The following is a 16,345-nucleotide window of genomic DNA, read 5'->3' as shown; positions in this document are numbered from 1 at the left end:
TGTGAACCCAAAGGAAGAGAACAATGTTGAAACACAAAGAAGCTTAAGCTGTACGCAGTATGAAGATATTCAATCAGTTAACACCTGTACATATGCTTGAAACCGCAAGAAAGCTAAGAAAACAGTGCGGCTTGCTATGCTAAGTAGAAGAATAGCGCGGCAAGTGCCATTATACATAATCTACCTCAAAACGAAGCACATTATTATGAGTGCGATTCCACTTTACATGAAAAGCAGAATCAACTCAGTTTACTAGAGGCCAAACAAGACAAGATTCATATTCTAGCAAAATGAGAAGAGACAGCTCACTCAAAACTCAGCAGATGCAACTCGTGCCAAGAGAGCCAAGGTCATACCAATAGAAGGAACGAACAGTAGCTACATCTAATTGAAACTTAAGAACAGAATATCCTGTCTCTGAAAGGTCAAGATAAGGAAGAGTAGGCAGTTGGCAAGCCGAATAAGAATTAAATGCACAAATTGAGGGAACCTAGGAAAATTCATGGTGTCTGCATCACGTGACCATCCGAGCGAGGAGAAGCGTGAGTTCACACCTACGCTTGGCATCTGCCCAGGAAGAGATATCGGAACTTTCCCAGACAGAAGATGCAGTTACGAGGCCAACCACAGTAACATAATTGACACATAGTTGTTAAAGTGATGATTGATTGTAACCTTAATTGGAGAAAGGCCGGATAGCTGAGGGGGCACCCTGCACCTGGTTGACCGTTATGCGTGCTGCTGAGTAAAGTGGAAATATATGCATGGGGTTGGTGCCAACCCAATCACAATGGACCACATAATCTAGGTTCCTATAGTAGTGGAACCAATGGGACGTTGTACTTTTAGTGACGTCTACAGTAGTAATTTTTGAACGAAGGGCTTAGATACCCACCTGACAGTATTTACCCAATCCCCTCACTCTGTTAAAATATACAGATATAGTACCTATATTAAAATTACCTTTTCCTAGCCAATAGAATTGCATATTAACTTTTAAGTGTAACACGTCAATTATGATGAGTTTTGAGTATAAGTATCACTGTTTGAATGAAGTTTTTTGGAGTTGAAATGAGTCGGACTATCGCATCACTGCTGATTGCCATGACTCCCCCTTTTTTGTACTTGTCATTAAACGGACTCCCTTTGCCAAACCATTGAGTTGTCCTTATTGATTGGTGTTGGAGTAATAAATCTGCACCCCCATCCATCTCAAGGTGCAGCTATCTCGTCTTAAAGTACTTCGTAGCAAACCTTGGCTCTATGGGCCGGACGAGGGTCCCCTGAGTACACTTGGTAGCAGAGGATGGTTATCGATTATCGACTATTGATTTGAATAAGACACCGATTGACCGTCAACATAAAGTAACTCTAGGTCTTCGGCAATATCACAGATCCTTTGCCATTCGGCTGAGTAGACCATGAAGCTCCCCGTAGGCAATGGTAGTGTAAAGAGACTGCAGACAGGGCCTAAAGGGACCCGTGTTCCCCACGCATCCCTTTCCATTCCTACGGGCAGCTGAACAGGCAAAAAAACGAAGAAGGCGGTAATGAAGGCGGTGATCCCGAGGGTCCAGAGACGAACCATGCAAATGTTGAGTGAAAAAGACTAATGTTCTGGCAAAAGTGCATGCTTTAGAACAAGTAACGGGAAAAAGGTAACGGAGGGAAGTGGGAAAAAACTGAATATAGTTAGAAGTAGAGAAGACTGTATATATATAAGCAGATGATGACTCTGGAATAATTTGCCTTATTCCTACGCTTTTAATACAAGCGGCTAGAAGAAATGTGTACCCAGAGTCCCAGATGAAGGAGGAACAATTAGACTACCACGACGGTTAAAGAGGTTGTGAAAGGGATACGTTTAGACTCCATGAAGGGGTAATGATTAGAGGCAGAAATAACTGTGACCAGCTGGTGTCTGTCTAGTCTGTCAACTGTCTGTCTTACATGTTTTTTGTTGTGATGTCATATGTAAAAAATTCTTAGAGAAACCTGATTTAAATTTTATGCGATTTAATAGCTGAGATGAAATTGCATATGAATTGATGTGTTTTGGGTAAATCAGAAGGTAAATCATTTTGTGAAAATTTGGATTTGAGCTTGGAGTGTTTGGTGCTCGCTCATATTGTTGGAACTGTTTAAGACACAAGAAAGTGTTGACCAGTGTTTAAAGAATGGAGGATATAACTCCATTGACACACTTATCCAAACAGTTGCCGAAACACCCCCCAAACTAAAGAAATATAGTACATAGAGGGTTAAAGGGACTGCCCACAAGATGTTTATGCCATGGCCACAGGGTGGGTGCTTATCTAAAGGCATCTTACAACATATGATGACATATTTGCATGCCACATACACGGGAAAAAAGCTAGAAAAAGCCTTGCTGCCCTGGAGCTTTGGAAAATGTATGAGCAGGGAAAGGAAGAAGAGCCGCCAACGGATTGGATACTTAATGTCTGCACAGAGGGGGGTGAGACACCTACCGTGCCACCTGCCCCATCCAAAACGAAAGTTGAATAAAGTAAGGACAAGGCATTATACCGACTGAGAGAACTCAAAGCAGCCATGGGTACAGCAACCACGCATATGAGTCACCTACACATAGTAGTGACGAAAATCAAGGGAAAGATACGGATAAGAATATTGCCTCCACAATCCCACGGGACAAAGGGAGACATGATGACGAAAGAAGAGATCAGGCACAGACAAGTGCATCTCTCGACAAAGAAAGAGAGGGGAAGAGATGGAAGGGAAACGAAGATAGAACTGATGAGATAGCATTCGCAAAGGACGAATGGATGGGAGGGCAAATTTTATTGAAACTTGATGGCAAAGGCATTGATGACGCAACACCAAGGGAAAGGACAGAGGATGTACAGGGAAAGGGAAAAGAGAAGGAGTTAAGAGATGAAAAAATAAGAAAGAAAGACGGACAAAAGCGAGAACAGCTATATTGTGAAGAGCATGGGAGAAAGCTTGGTCGCAACCCAAAAGCAGGCAGTGATCAAGACAGACAGAAACAGCAGAGGTTAGAGGAAGAGCAAAGGATACGTGAGAAAAGAATATAGAGATGAAGAGATGAGGAAATTCGAAGGGCAGATGAATGTAGAAATGAAAAGAGAAAGGAAGAAGATGGGGTCAGAGAAGAGGCGAGGAAACGCAAAGAATTTGATGACAATATAGAACGTAAGTGAAGACAGAGAGCACGCGATCTTGAATATCTGGGGAAAGAGGTTAAAAAACCTGATCCAGTAGTAGATTGGGAAGATATAGAAGAATTCTTTCCTGCGTATGATTCAGCACCAGGCACAGCACCAGACACGTCTAGGGCAAATATGGAAGATGACTTCGACACCAGAAGCATTGGCGAAACGATCGATAGAATATATTATGAGATGGTATTAGAACAAACACCCCAACGGGAGGGGGAAGACGAACGCCTGGAGAGCACTCAGCTTCCCAAAGTAGTGGGAATAGAGACCTATCTCTAGATAGATTAGAAATAAGTATGAGTAAGGAAGACACAAGGAGAGGCACTAGTTGGGGACAGGCAATGTCTGACTCGGAAAGGGAAGAGCACGGGAAAATTGAGGAAGAGAGAAAGAGCGAAAGACGTCTCCCAAGGGGAAAAAGAAATAAGATGGTCAGACACTAGCGAGTATGCACCAAGGGTATCAGAGTCAGCCACACAGTCTGACCGACATGAAGAAGTATCTCATGGTCAGAGTGGGGTGTCTTCACTGCCCTATGTAGACAGGCTCAGGACATTGTCAGGCAGACTGCGATGCAGAAATATTACCCCTGCAATAGACAGAACAACCATGAGACAAGAGAGAGAGGGCTATGCATCCCAATTTCCGTCGCTCGAGAAGTGGGGAGTAAGACTGCAATATATTCCATGGCCACACATGGATCAAGAAAATATGAAAAACAAGCTGCCAATGCTGACATCGGGAGCCGGGAAGTGGATACATGAGTTAGAAAAAATGACAGGAAGAAAAACGTTAGCTATAGGGGACATTAAGGGTCTCCTAATCGCCATACTTGGTGAGAGAGCAGATGATGTGTGGGCATGAGCAGGCTACCCTGGCGTAACCACAATTAATACCATGCATGATGGAGCTCCATTTAACAACTGTAGAGCTGCAGTATGGAAAGCGCTACGAGTACTATACCCAGATACTTCAGATATGGGAGCTATAATGACGCAATAAATGAAGGAGTCTGAAGATCCGTTAATTTACATACAGAATTTTCAAGACGCATGGGTTCTCTAGACTCATGAATCTTGGACGAAATCTATACCTGTGTTTTACCATATGTTGTGCTAAGGGCTGCCTGAGCCGGTGCAGAAACAACTCAAGATATTGGTGGGAATTGAAGCCAAGGCTTGGGCTGAAATACAGTTGACAATCACACATTATTGTAGACTGCTGCAGGAAAAGAATCACAAAAAGGAAGCTGCTCGAAAGGGTGAGGAAGCAAAATTGGAGCAAAGGAAATTGTCAAAATATGCTCTTGAGGGGGCAATGATAACTAGCACAGCTGAATCAAGCATGCATCAGGTGGCTAGTCCACAGCAGAATAATCAGGGCAGTACAGAGTTTTATCCCAGGGGAAGAGGATTTAGGGGAAGAAGATGGCAGAGCAATCAGGGAGGTTTACAAAATATGCAAAATGGTAACCAAGATATGTCAAATGGGCAAATGATCCAACCACCGCCAGTATGTTGGCTGTGTGGAATGACAGGGCATTTGGCGCGTGCATGCAGAAATCAAGGCATGATGCAGAACGGCCAAGGAACAGGAGCAGGCATGGCAAATCCACCAGCAGTTTTACAGCACAGAATCACACAGTGCAACAAGCGCCAGGAGCGCAACAGGGGGTGCAACCGCAAAGCATGGGGAATTTTCCACAAGGACAATCCCAACAGGCACCGCTGCAACTATCGCAGACGTTGAGCATGGGGCAGACCACGAACCCTGGAATGGGAAGTAACAATGGGAATGGGGGAAATTCACCAGCACACAGTGGGCCAAATTTGTATATAAACTGGGACAGCTCACTGGGAACCCTGATGTGTTCTATCCTATCAGTGACACCAGACGCTCACAGGGAACCTAGGGTGGATATCATTATAGGGGATAAAGCAAATTCCTTCTTAGTTGACACGGGTGCAACACGCTCGTGCATACATGAAGCCAAGTTTTCCTTGTCTGGCGAGGCCATAGATACTCAGAGTTTTACAACAGCTACCAGACGTGTTCCCTTCACAAATGCACTTCCAGTCACCATAGGAGAATGTGAAATGAATATACATTTATTATATTCTCGGCAACCCCAGTAAACATTTTGGGTTGAGATTTAATGACAACGTTAAACATGACATCGTTCACAGAGGAGGGCATAGTTTGTTCCACTCCAGGAATGCACTACTCAAATGTATGCAAAATGATTAGAGCATACTCAGGACACATAGCCATGAGGGCCTTACCATTAGAGCCAGAAATGTTCGTATATGGTATGCGTGTGCTTATGGCAGGATTGCCAGGCCTTGCAGATAAAATCATGAGAACTTCTGATGAGTTCTTATTCAGACCCAGAATACAGATGCATGAGGAGAAGGGACAAGTATTTCCCTTGACGATACACATGGCTGAGGTGTGAGGGAGAGTGGCCTTGATTGATGGTTATGACGACGAGGGCCGACAATGGTGCGCAGTAATCGCCATTGAAGAAGGATATCGATTGACTGACGTCACTGATGACGATCTGTTTGAAGAGCAAACAGATATAGGAGAGACAATGGTGGAAGTGAGTCTCACCTTTTAGGTAATTATGATTAATAGAGAAGTACCTCAAAAAATGATGTTGGAACTAAATCGTCCTGAATATTTCGATGATGACATAGCCAAGGTGTCTGTCTCAGTATGGACTAGAGGCCCCTATGACGTAGGCCTCTTGAAGTGGGTTGGAGAAGTGAAGATTAAACTGAAACCAGGAGCAATTCTACCAAAAGCCCAACAATATCCCATGTCCAGAGAGGCATATGGGGGAGTTTTAAGACAATTTCTGCTATGATAGAGCAAGGCATCTTAGTGATGTCAGAGTCGTCATGTAATACATCAGTTTACCCTGTGAAAAAAAGTAAAGGGGGGTCGTGGAGGCTAATTCAATATCTGAGTCCAATAAATGATATTGGTGAGGCCGAGTACCCTCTAGTCCCTAACCTGTCTACAACCCTATGCAACATACCCATTGAGGCAAAATATTTCATGGTGACTGACCTGAATAATGCATTTTTCTCAATCCCGTTGCACCATGACTCACAAGATCTGACGTCATTCACGTTCAAACCGATGCGTCTGAAAATCACAAGGCTGCCAAAAGGGTTACTGTGAGTCTCTTTCTATTTTTAACAGAGTCCTGCATATGGATTTGAGAAATATCGCACTAGAAAGTGTTGTCCTGCAATAGGTGGATGACGTCTTCATTTGTAGCACAACAGAAGAACAATGCAGGCACAATTCTGTTCAGCTATTAACTATACTGGCTGAGAAAGGATATAAGGTTGACAAAGAAAAGTTACAATATTCTCAACAAGAAGTGTTGTACATAGGCCAGCTGATCTCACATGAGGGAAAGAAAGTGACCTCATAAAGGGCTGAAGTCATATTTAACATGGCTAAGCCACACACGATAAAGCAGAAGCAGAGCTTTTTAGGCCTATGCAACTATGTCAGGGAATGGGTCTACGACTGCAACTCTTACACCAAGCCTTTACTTCACGCCCTAAAGAAGGCCGAAGTGATAAAAGAAAAGATTGAATGGTCTGAGACCATGGAGAAAGGATTTGCTGAACTCAAAAGAGCCATCTGCACAGCACCAGTTCTAGGGATCCCCAATTATGCAGAGGAATTTTACCTGTTTTCACACACAAATGGCAGCGTTATGACAGCAGTACTCACACAGAGAACCACGTTGGGGTACAAGCCCCTGGCATACTATAGTTGGAACTTGGGCCCAGTTATGAGGGGTCATTTCCCATATGAACAAAGTTTATCTGCCGCAGCATTCGCCATAAAGAAGGCTACAACCATTGTAATGGGATTGTGAAAACAAAATCTAAATAGCGAGGCTGAGTACCCCAAAAGGAAATCCACCGAACACGGGTTACAAAGGAACATACAAAGTACTTTATTTTATACTGAATCCAGTTACGAAGAACAGAGCAAAATCAGATAGCTATTGGCCCTCAGTGCAACACTGCAAACTCCAGCGTGGTTCAGTGTGTTCAGTGAGAGACGCTGTACATTAGAATTCATGACTCTTTTATACTATTTGCGAACACGATGTCCAACCCTTCTTCGGGTTAATATTCATCTAATACATTACTGAACTAGGGTTCATGCCTAGTTTGCATATCCACATGTAACTGGTTTGCTTTTAATACATATATCAACAAGCCTACATGGCAACTGTGTGTTCTTGGATTTCCCATGCAGATCTTCTCAAACATTAATACAATGTAGTTAAACAAGTGTTCTATGTTCAGCATTTGAATACATTGTTCTCAACATATGCTCGCAGATTAGTTTCTTTGCACGAGTAATCCTTTACACACATGGCAACGAAGGACAAGGTCTCAGTTCACGACCTCAACAAGTGGCCTGCAGGCAAGTTACATATTAGCTACATGCAGAGGTCAAGACGGCCATGTTGTATTTCGGAATGACATCGTCTACCATTTTAACTCACAGGGTGACTTTGCAAAGCGAACCTAAAATGGCGGATTGACCTAAAATGGCGGCTTACATTGATTTTAAGGTCAGGACCTTGTAACACGGATTTCTTCGCAAGCGACTTGTTAGCAGCTTGGCGTAGGCCAATATACATATATTCATTGTAATAGGAGGCACGATATACTTTCTCATTTGACAGGATGCTCAATGACATTGTACGTCGAGCACTTACTATTTGCCATTCTATAGAAACCAAAGGGCACATTGACATCTCAGAGAGCTTCTGCTTATGAAGTGATCATATCAAATCCATCGATTAAAATAGTCTGATGTAAGATAGTAAAGCCAGCTATGTTCATAGCAGAGCCAGTCACTGAATGAGAGCCCATACTGACTGTGCAAATTATGAAGAATTCTATGATGAAATCCCCAGGGTGAAAGAAAATGTCTTGGCAGAAGGAGAGATCGTCTTTTTGACAGGTCTTTGAGGATCGACCAAAATGATGGGCAAAGATACACAGGCGTTGCTGTGATGATACACACAACAAATGGCGAGTTTCGAGTGCTTCTTAGTGCATGAATACCATCTCATTATTCAGCACAGGCAGCAGAATTATTGGTGTTAACACTCGCCATTGAGAACCACGCAGACCAGGAAGTAATGGTGAACAGTGACTACACCGATGTGACGTCAACAGTGCACGCAGGCTTAGTGCGCTGGAAAAGGAGGGGCTACCTCCATGCAGATGGCACTCCAGTGCAGCATGCAGCCTTATTGGACAGGCTGATCAAGGCACTACAGCTCCCAGTAGGCATAGCGGTTGTGAAATGCGCTGCCCACACTCACGTGGGAATCAAGCAGCAGACACGGAAGCCAAGCCTAAAGCATCCAAAAGTGAAAAAATCACGGAAGTGGAAGTTATCCATGCCAACAAGCGAATGATGGTTACACGAACTGCACCTGAAAGTTACAGTAATTTGGGGCAAACACAGCTAATGGAACTCCAAGGGGAGGCGCCACAGGAAGAGAAGAACCTGTGGAAACGCAGAGAGTGTTCTTTAAACCCTCTGACAGCTTGTGGTGACAAGACAGCACTGGTAAACAAGTAATGCCTGTAGCCCAATTAAAAATAGCGCTGGAACAGTTACATTACCCAGCGCACATAACAAAAGAAATCCTAGGAGCAACACTCACAGAAGACTGGTTCATACCGAATTTAGCAGAGCACATTGCATTCTTTATGGTAAACTGTATAATTTGTCAGTAATTCACGGCTGGGCACACATTAAACGTAATGAGAGGAGTCACCCCAAGGCCAAATGGGCCTTTTCAACACTTGCATGTTGATTATGTCGACATGATTCAAGTATGTAATGGGTCCAGATACTTAATTGTTGTGGTGTGTCCATTCTCTCGATGGATTGAGGCAGGTCCATGTACACACCCAGACTCTACCTGTGTGGCCAAATATTTAGTGAGAGAAGTGTTCCCCAGGTGGGGGGTGTGCGAGGTCATGCGGTCAGATATGGTCCTCACTTTGTCAATGCAGTGTTCGAGCAGATTAGCTTGCTGTTTGGTATAAAGCACAAGTTCTCATCAGCGTATCATTCACAAGGTAATGGGATATGTGAGAAGCTCACCGGCTTATTAAAGGAAATGATAGCCAAGTTGAAGTTTACTCTAAACAAGGGATGGTTGCACTGCCTTCCACTGGCACTGTACGCACTTCGGAACCAACCCGGGTCCGACCATCATCTTACGCCACACGAGATAGCCACAGGAGAAGAATGAGAACTCCTCTGACACCCCGAGATAGAGCTAGATGTGATGCCCAGTCAACAGGAGAGGTTTTAGGGTCTGAAATACAAAACTATCTGAACTGCATGACATCTTGCCTTACTTTAATTTCAGACCAGCTGCAGCAACTACGGAAAGGGTGCAGAGCAGCACAGAACACAGAAGGAGACACTACAATAGACCATGTTCAGGTTCTACATGTTCCACCCTTCTTCCCTGGAGATGCCGTCCTTGTAAAGAATCATACATGGAAAAAGTGGGACGAGCCAAGTTTCGACGATCCTTTTACAATAGAGGACTGAACTCTGTCCGCAGTGAAACTACAAGGCAGAGGAGCTTGGATTTTTCTCGACTATATCAAAGCCTACATCGGAGAAGGCCCCCTGCCTGCACCCCAATGAGAGGAATTGGCGAGTGACGGGTAAGAACCACAGCACGTGCAGACGAGATCCCTGACGCAAAAGAAGGACGCATAACCAGCCAGGAAAAGACAAATAACTTTTTGCAAATTGTGGCTTAAATTGGACACTTCCTCTAAGCAAAAAAGGGGATAAAGACATTAAAAAACGGACACTCTGTGCATCCTAGTTGAATGATGAAAAAGAAAAATTGCACGTATAAGTCACAACACAGGCTGTTGACTATTGAAATTTGGACTGACGCACACTTAAACTTTGAGAAAAGAAAATGCCAAATTTTGACCAAAAACACTTATATTGGAAGCAAACACAGTATCCCTAATCGTTCCGCACCGAGACCCTATTCGGAATCACTTATGGTGTCCCGCAGTAGCGACATCACCAAGGATGTGGTCACCTATTTTGATCTAGTGCTAAGATCATACCCGTCATTGGTAGGGAGGCTCACCAGTGTCACTGACTTTCTACAAGATCCTGAAAACAAAAAGACAATAAGACAACTCCTCACTGTCATTGCAGAACAATTTATCCTACTCCCTGAGTACAATGAGAAAGAATCAAATGTTCCGAATACAGGCGGAAATAGACGAGCTCATCAACACATTGTTCTTTCGCATAATCTAAGACTGTCCAACTCTTATCGGGAGAACAACAGATACACTCACATTCCTTTGAGACCCAGCAAAAACAGAACATTTAAGCCATCTTTTAAATAAAATCATAATTCTAGTTGCACTCCACGTGACCGGACAGTGCAGACAGTGCTCACATTTCGGAGAAAACATATAATCCCGAACCTCAGCAAGACAGGGTGAATGTCCCTGTCACAAGAAGACACCAGGTTGGCCCATAATGTTCTCTTTCACCTAGTCACTGACTTTCCAGAGCTAGTGGGGAGACCAATCGATGTTGACGTCCTCACTTTCATCGGAGACCCAGATAATATTGTGCAGTTCGGAATGCTCCTACACAGAATCGTGCTCCAAGTGGAACTCTCTAACCATCAGCTGAGCTATCTGAGGAGATTCTAAAAGCCTTCCGCTGAGGGACAGATCAAGGAAGCTGTGTCAAGAACTCTCTGTGTCCTATTTGTCGCTATTTTTTCCCTAGTCCTCCCCACTGATCAACATACACTATGTCCTCGGGACTGTAGCAAATTTGAGGAGTGGATTGGGAGCTTACCTATTTTAAACATGCACAGTAAAGGGACTCACTAAAGTGTTATTTTATTTTGATTTTCCCATAATCTAGCAAAGGAACTGTATCCTGACATAAGAGACAGTTTGTCATTTGCGAGAGAGGGGACACTTGTGGAACATCTGACACTCTTAAGCTCAGAACTCGGAAGACAATATTGGTTAAGGGACTAATAACATTGACATTTGGCAAATGATCGAGATGGGGGTCCAAAGCAGCAATCTGGTCCTCCCACAAGACGAGAGGCATCCCCGCTTCTCTCGAAGAAAGTGCTGCCGCCTGACCTACAGGGGGATAATGTACCTATGCATCATGGGTCGGCAAGGAATGAATGAAGTAATATCACCGACAACTACACGCATGCAAACACTGAATACACATGAAACAGGCCTAGTATCAATGACTGCAGAGCCACAAACCAAAGCATTAGAGAAGAAGAGGCTGCCTGCCGTAAGAAACTCCACAGCAGATGTTGTGAGAAAACAAGAGTTAAAACGAAAACCAACAGAAGCAGTTATATCAAAACTCTTAAGAAAACAAGAACCAACTCTGAGAAACTCTCTGCATGGACACAACTGATAGTAGACTCATTTTTTCCGCACATAACCAGAGCAAGGAAACTACAAGAGGAACTAAAGAACAACACCGCAGAGACTGTATTACCAAGCACATATGTTCCAATGCAAGGGAAAAGTACCAGTTCTACAATACAACCATACACCTGACCAGTGTCAGGCTGGTTGCATGGGCATTTGTAACCAGCAGGAGAAAGATCTATGAGGAGAGGGAAACAACGACCAGACTCTTGTCCACTAAAATGGCACAAATGAGGAGGCCTGCACCATGGACTAGGATACCTGAGAATCAGCCAGCAAGAAAAAGCCATACAGATGCATTCAAGGATGTAGTCACAGCCAACTACAGGAAAACATTAAGAATCAAGAGAAGCATGCATGGAAATGACAATGAACTAAACGACTACCTGGACAGCACAGCACATCTGGGAAATAACATTTGGTACCAGCACATGAAGGAAGTCGGAAGACAGAATTCAGAAGTGGAATGCTTTGTTTGTGCACTCCTACCATACAGCATGGGGAAGTCCAAGATCTTCGTAGCTGTAGAAATCGATGTCCAGACAGCACACTGTATGCCAAACGTAGCAATGTGCAAGACCAGAGGCCAGTTCATGGGTAGTGAGGTCTCTCTGAAATGGGTAACTGAAGCAACTAATCCAAATGCAGACGATTATGTCCAGGACATAAACACAAGAAACAATGGAAAGACAAGACACATTGTGATCAGATATGAGAAGCCTGGAGTTAAAGGAGCAGAGATCAAAGGAGATGGAAGAATCGAGGCCAAATGTAAATTTGGGAACCAGTGCTTTCACCAGACTGATGGGAGAAAGGAGCAGTGATATGCCGAGCATGGATGGTCTTCGGTCACTACGAGCCCACCATCAACATAGTGCGAAACGGATGCAAGCAATTATGGCCAAAACTTGAAAAACTACTTACATAGGTCGAAGATGCTTCAGGAATGGTAAATGGAACTGCAGTGATTATGGATCATTATTGGGCATGTGGATCCAAAGCATACATCAAACTGCCAAGAGACTGGGGAGGTATATGCACAATAGTGAATGTCCATTTTCCAGCATTGGTGATCCTGAAAAGTGACCTGAATATTGACAGTTTCCAGAAAGCAGATGCTCACCTGAGGAAGAAGAGATCTGTAGGACTGATAACTCGGTTTAAGAGAGATAATCACTTCTCTGCTAAATCAGAAGAAGCTTTTCATGCAATCCCGTATGAACACATGCTGTTCAGCCTCACCTCATCAGTGTTCACAACGATTTTTATGCCAAGAATCCAAGTTGGAGTAAAAACTAAGGGGCCGATTCATGGAACAAACGTGCGCCGAAAATCTTGGCGCAAGCAGGCGCAAGCAGGAGCAAGCAGGCGCAAGCGCAAAAAAACAGGCGATTCATGGAAGTCCCTGTGCGTGTTTACCTCGGGATGTGCGCCAAACCCGTGCATGGCGCACAAGTCACTGCAACATCCCGAAAGGCGTGCGCGACGCGCACAGTGAATGCGCACAACCTCGGTGCATACACCAGAAAGTGGGCGGGACATGGGGCGTAACGCGCGGAATGGGGAACATATTCCCCATTCGCGAAAATAAGGGCATAACTGGGGATGTACTGCAGGGAAGCAGACGGAACGCCCACACGCACTCGAACCACACGTATTCATGGAATCGAATAGGGCAAAGCCACGCACAGCCAAAGACACGCACAAGCTGAAACACGTCCGCCAGACGAAGGCAGGCGGTAGAGTCCCTGCGCATTACAAAAGTGGCAACATACAGCAATTGGGCCTGTGCGAGTGGGGCACGTGTATTGCGGGGGTGCGCGGGAAGTTACACACGCGATTGAGCGGGGTACGTGTATTTCGGGGGTGCGCGGGAAGTTACACACGCGATTGAGCGGGGTACGTGTATTTTGGGGGCGCGCGGGAAGTTACACACGCGATTGAGCGGGGTACGTGTATTTCGGGGGTGCGCGGGAAGTTACACACGCGATTGAGCGGGGTATGTGTATTTCGGGGGTGCGCGGGAAGTTACACACGCGCTTGAGCGGGGTACGTGTATTTCGGGGGTGCGCGGGAAGTTACACATGCTATTGAGCGGGGTACGTATATTTCGGGGGTGCGCGGGAAGTTACACACGCGCTTGAGCGGGGTATGTGTATTTCGGGGGTGCGCGGGAAGTTACACACGCGATCTCATCAGGGTACGTGTATTTCGGGGGTGCGCGGGAAGTTACACACGCGATCTCATCAGGGTACGTGTATTTCGGGGTGTGGGGGAAGTATCACATGCAACATCAGCAGGGTACGTGTATTCCAGGGGTGCGGGGAAAGTTCCACACGCAATTCCATCAGGGTACGTGTATTACAGGGGTGCGTGGGAAGTTCCACACGCAATCTCATCAGGGTACCTGTATTACAGGGGTGCGCGGGGAGCACCACACGTGAATTGCACGTGTGGGTCCTCCCAGGTGTTCCCTCTACACCCTCCACGGCCCCTGCAGGTGGCTCACACCACAGGGGCCTACCCTGCACATGTCCTGCAGGCACCCCATCCACCATGGCCATGCCCCCCAGCCAACCCACATGTCAACTTGCACTACTGCCCACCAACGCATGTCCCCCTGCACCCCCAGCCACCAGGGGCACCCTCCACCAGGCCCCCACCCATGTCTCCCACCCCCCCCAGCAGTGCAGGGGCACCCTCCACCAGGCCCCCACCCATGTCTCCCACCACCCCCACACCCCAGCACTGTGGGGCACCTGCCAGCAGGCCCCCACCCATGTCCAACTCATGTCTCCCACCACCCCCACCCCCCAGCCACCAGGGGCAGCCTCCACCAGGCCCCCACCCATGTCTCCCACCACCCCCACCCCCCAGCAGTGCAGGGTCACCCTCCACCAGGCCCCCACCCATGTCTCCCACCCCCCTCTACCACCCCCACCCCCAGCACTGTGGGGCACCTGCCAGCAGGCCCCCACCCATGTCTCCCACCACCCCCACCCCCCAGCAGTGCAGGGGCACCCTCCACCAGGCCCCCACCCATGTCTCCCACCACCCCCACCCCCCAGCACTGTGAGGCACCTGCCAGCAGGCCCCCACCCATGTCCAACTCATGTTCCCCACCACCCCCACCCCCCAGCACTGTGGGGCACCTGCCAGCAGGCCCCCACCCATGTCCAACTCATTTTCCCCACCACTCCCCGCCCCAGCACTGTGGGGCACCTGCCAGCAGGCCCCCACCCATGTCCAACTCATGTTCCCCACCACCCCCACCCCCCAGCACTGTGGGGCACCTGCCAGCAGGCCCCCACCCATGTCCAACTCATTTTCCCCACCACTCCCCCCCCAGCAGTGCAGGGGCACCCTCCACCAGGCCCCCACCCATGTCTAACACCACCCCCACCCTCCAGCAGTGCAGGGGCAGCCTCCACCACGCCCCCACCCATGTCCAACTCATGTCTCCACCACCCCCACCCCCCATCACTGTGGGGCACCTGCCAGCAGGCCCCCACCCATGTCTCCCACCACCCCCACCCCCAAGCAGTGCGGGTCACCCTCCACCAGGCCCCCACCCATGTCGACCCACCCCCCCACCCCCCAGCACTGTGGGGCACCTGCCAGCAGGCCCCCACCCATGTCCAACTCATGTCTCCCACCACCCCCACCCCACAGCCACCAGGGGCAGCCTCCACCAGGCCCCCACCCATGTCTCCCACCACCCCCACCCTCCAGCAGTGCAGGGGCACCCTCCACCAGGCCCCCACCCATGTTTCACACCACCCCCACCCCCCAGCAGTGCAGGGGCATCCTCCACCAGGCCCCCACCCATGTCTCCCACCACCCCCACCCCCCAGCACTGTGGGGCACCGGCCAGCAGGCCCCCACCCATGTGCAACTCATGTCTCCCATCACCCACACCCCCCAGCCACCAGGGGCAGCCTCCACCAGGCCCCCACCCATGTCTCCCACCACCCCCACCCCCCAGCCACCAGGGGCAGCCTCCACCAGGCCCCCACCCATGTCTCCCACCACCCCCACCCCCCAGCAGTGCAGGGGCACCCTCCACCAGGCCCCCACCCATGTCTCCCACCACCCCCACCCCCCAGCAGTGCAGGGGCACCCTCCACCAGGCCCCCACCCATGTCTCCCACCACCCCCACCCCCCAGCACTGTGGGGCACCTGCCAGCAGGCCCCCACCCATGTCTCCCACCACCCCCACCCCCCAGCAGTGCAGGGGCACCCACCACCAGGCCCCACCCATGTCTCCCAGCACCCCCAACCCCCAGCCACCAGGGGCAGCCTCTACCAGGCCCCCACCCATGTCTCCCACCCCCCCCCACCCCTCAGCAGTGCAGGGTCACCCTCCACCAGGCCCCCACCCATGTCTCTCACTCCCCCCACCCCCCAGCACTGTGGGGCACCTGCCAGCAGGCCCCCACCCATGTCCAACTCATGTCTCCCAGCACCCCCACCCCCCAGCCACCAGGGGCAGCTTCCACCAGGCCCCCACCCATGTCTCCCACCACCCCCACCCCCCAGCACTGTGGGGCACCTGCCAGCAGGCCCCCACCCATGTCCAACTCATG

This window comes from Ambystoma mexicanum, chromosome 3p, assembly GCF_040938575.1.
Source record: "Ambystoma mexicanum isolate Mex_15411 chromosome 3p, UKY_AmexF1_1, whole genome shotgun sequence".
NCBI lineage: Eukaryota > Metazoa > Chordata > Amphibia > Caudata > Ambystomatidae > Ambystoma > Ambystoma mexicanum.
This window is presented reverse-complemented; position numbering follows the sequence as displayed.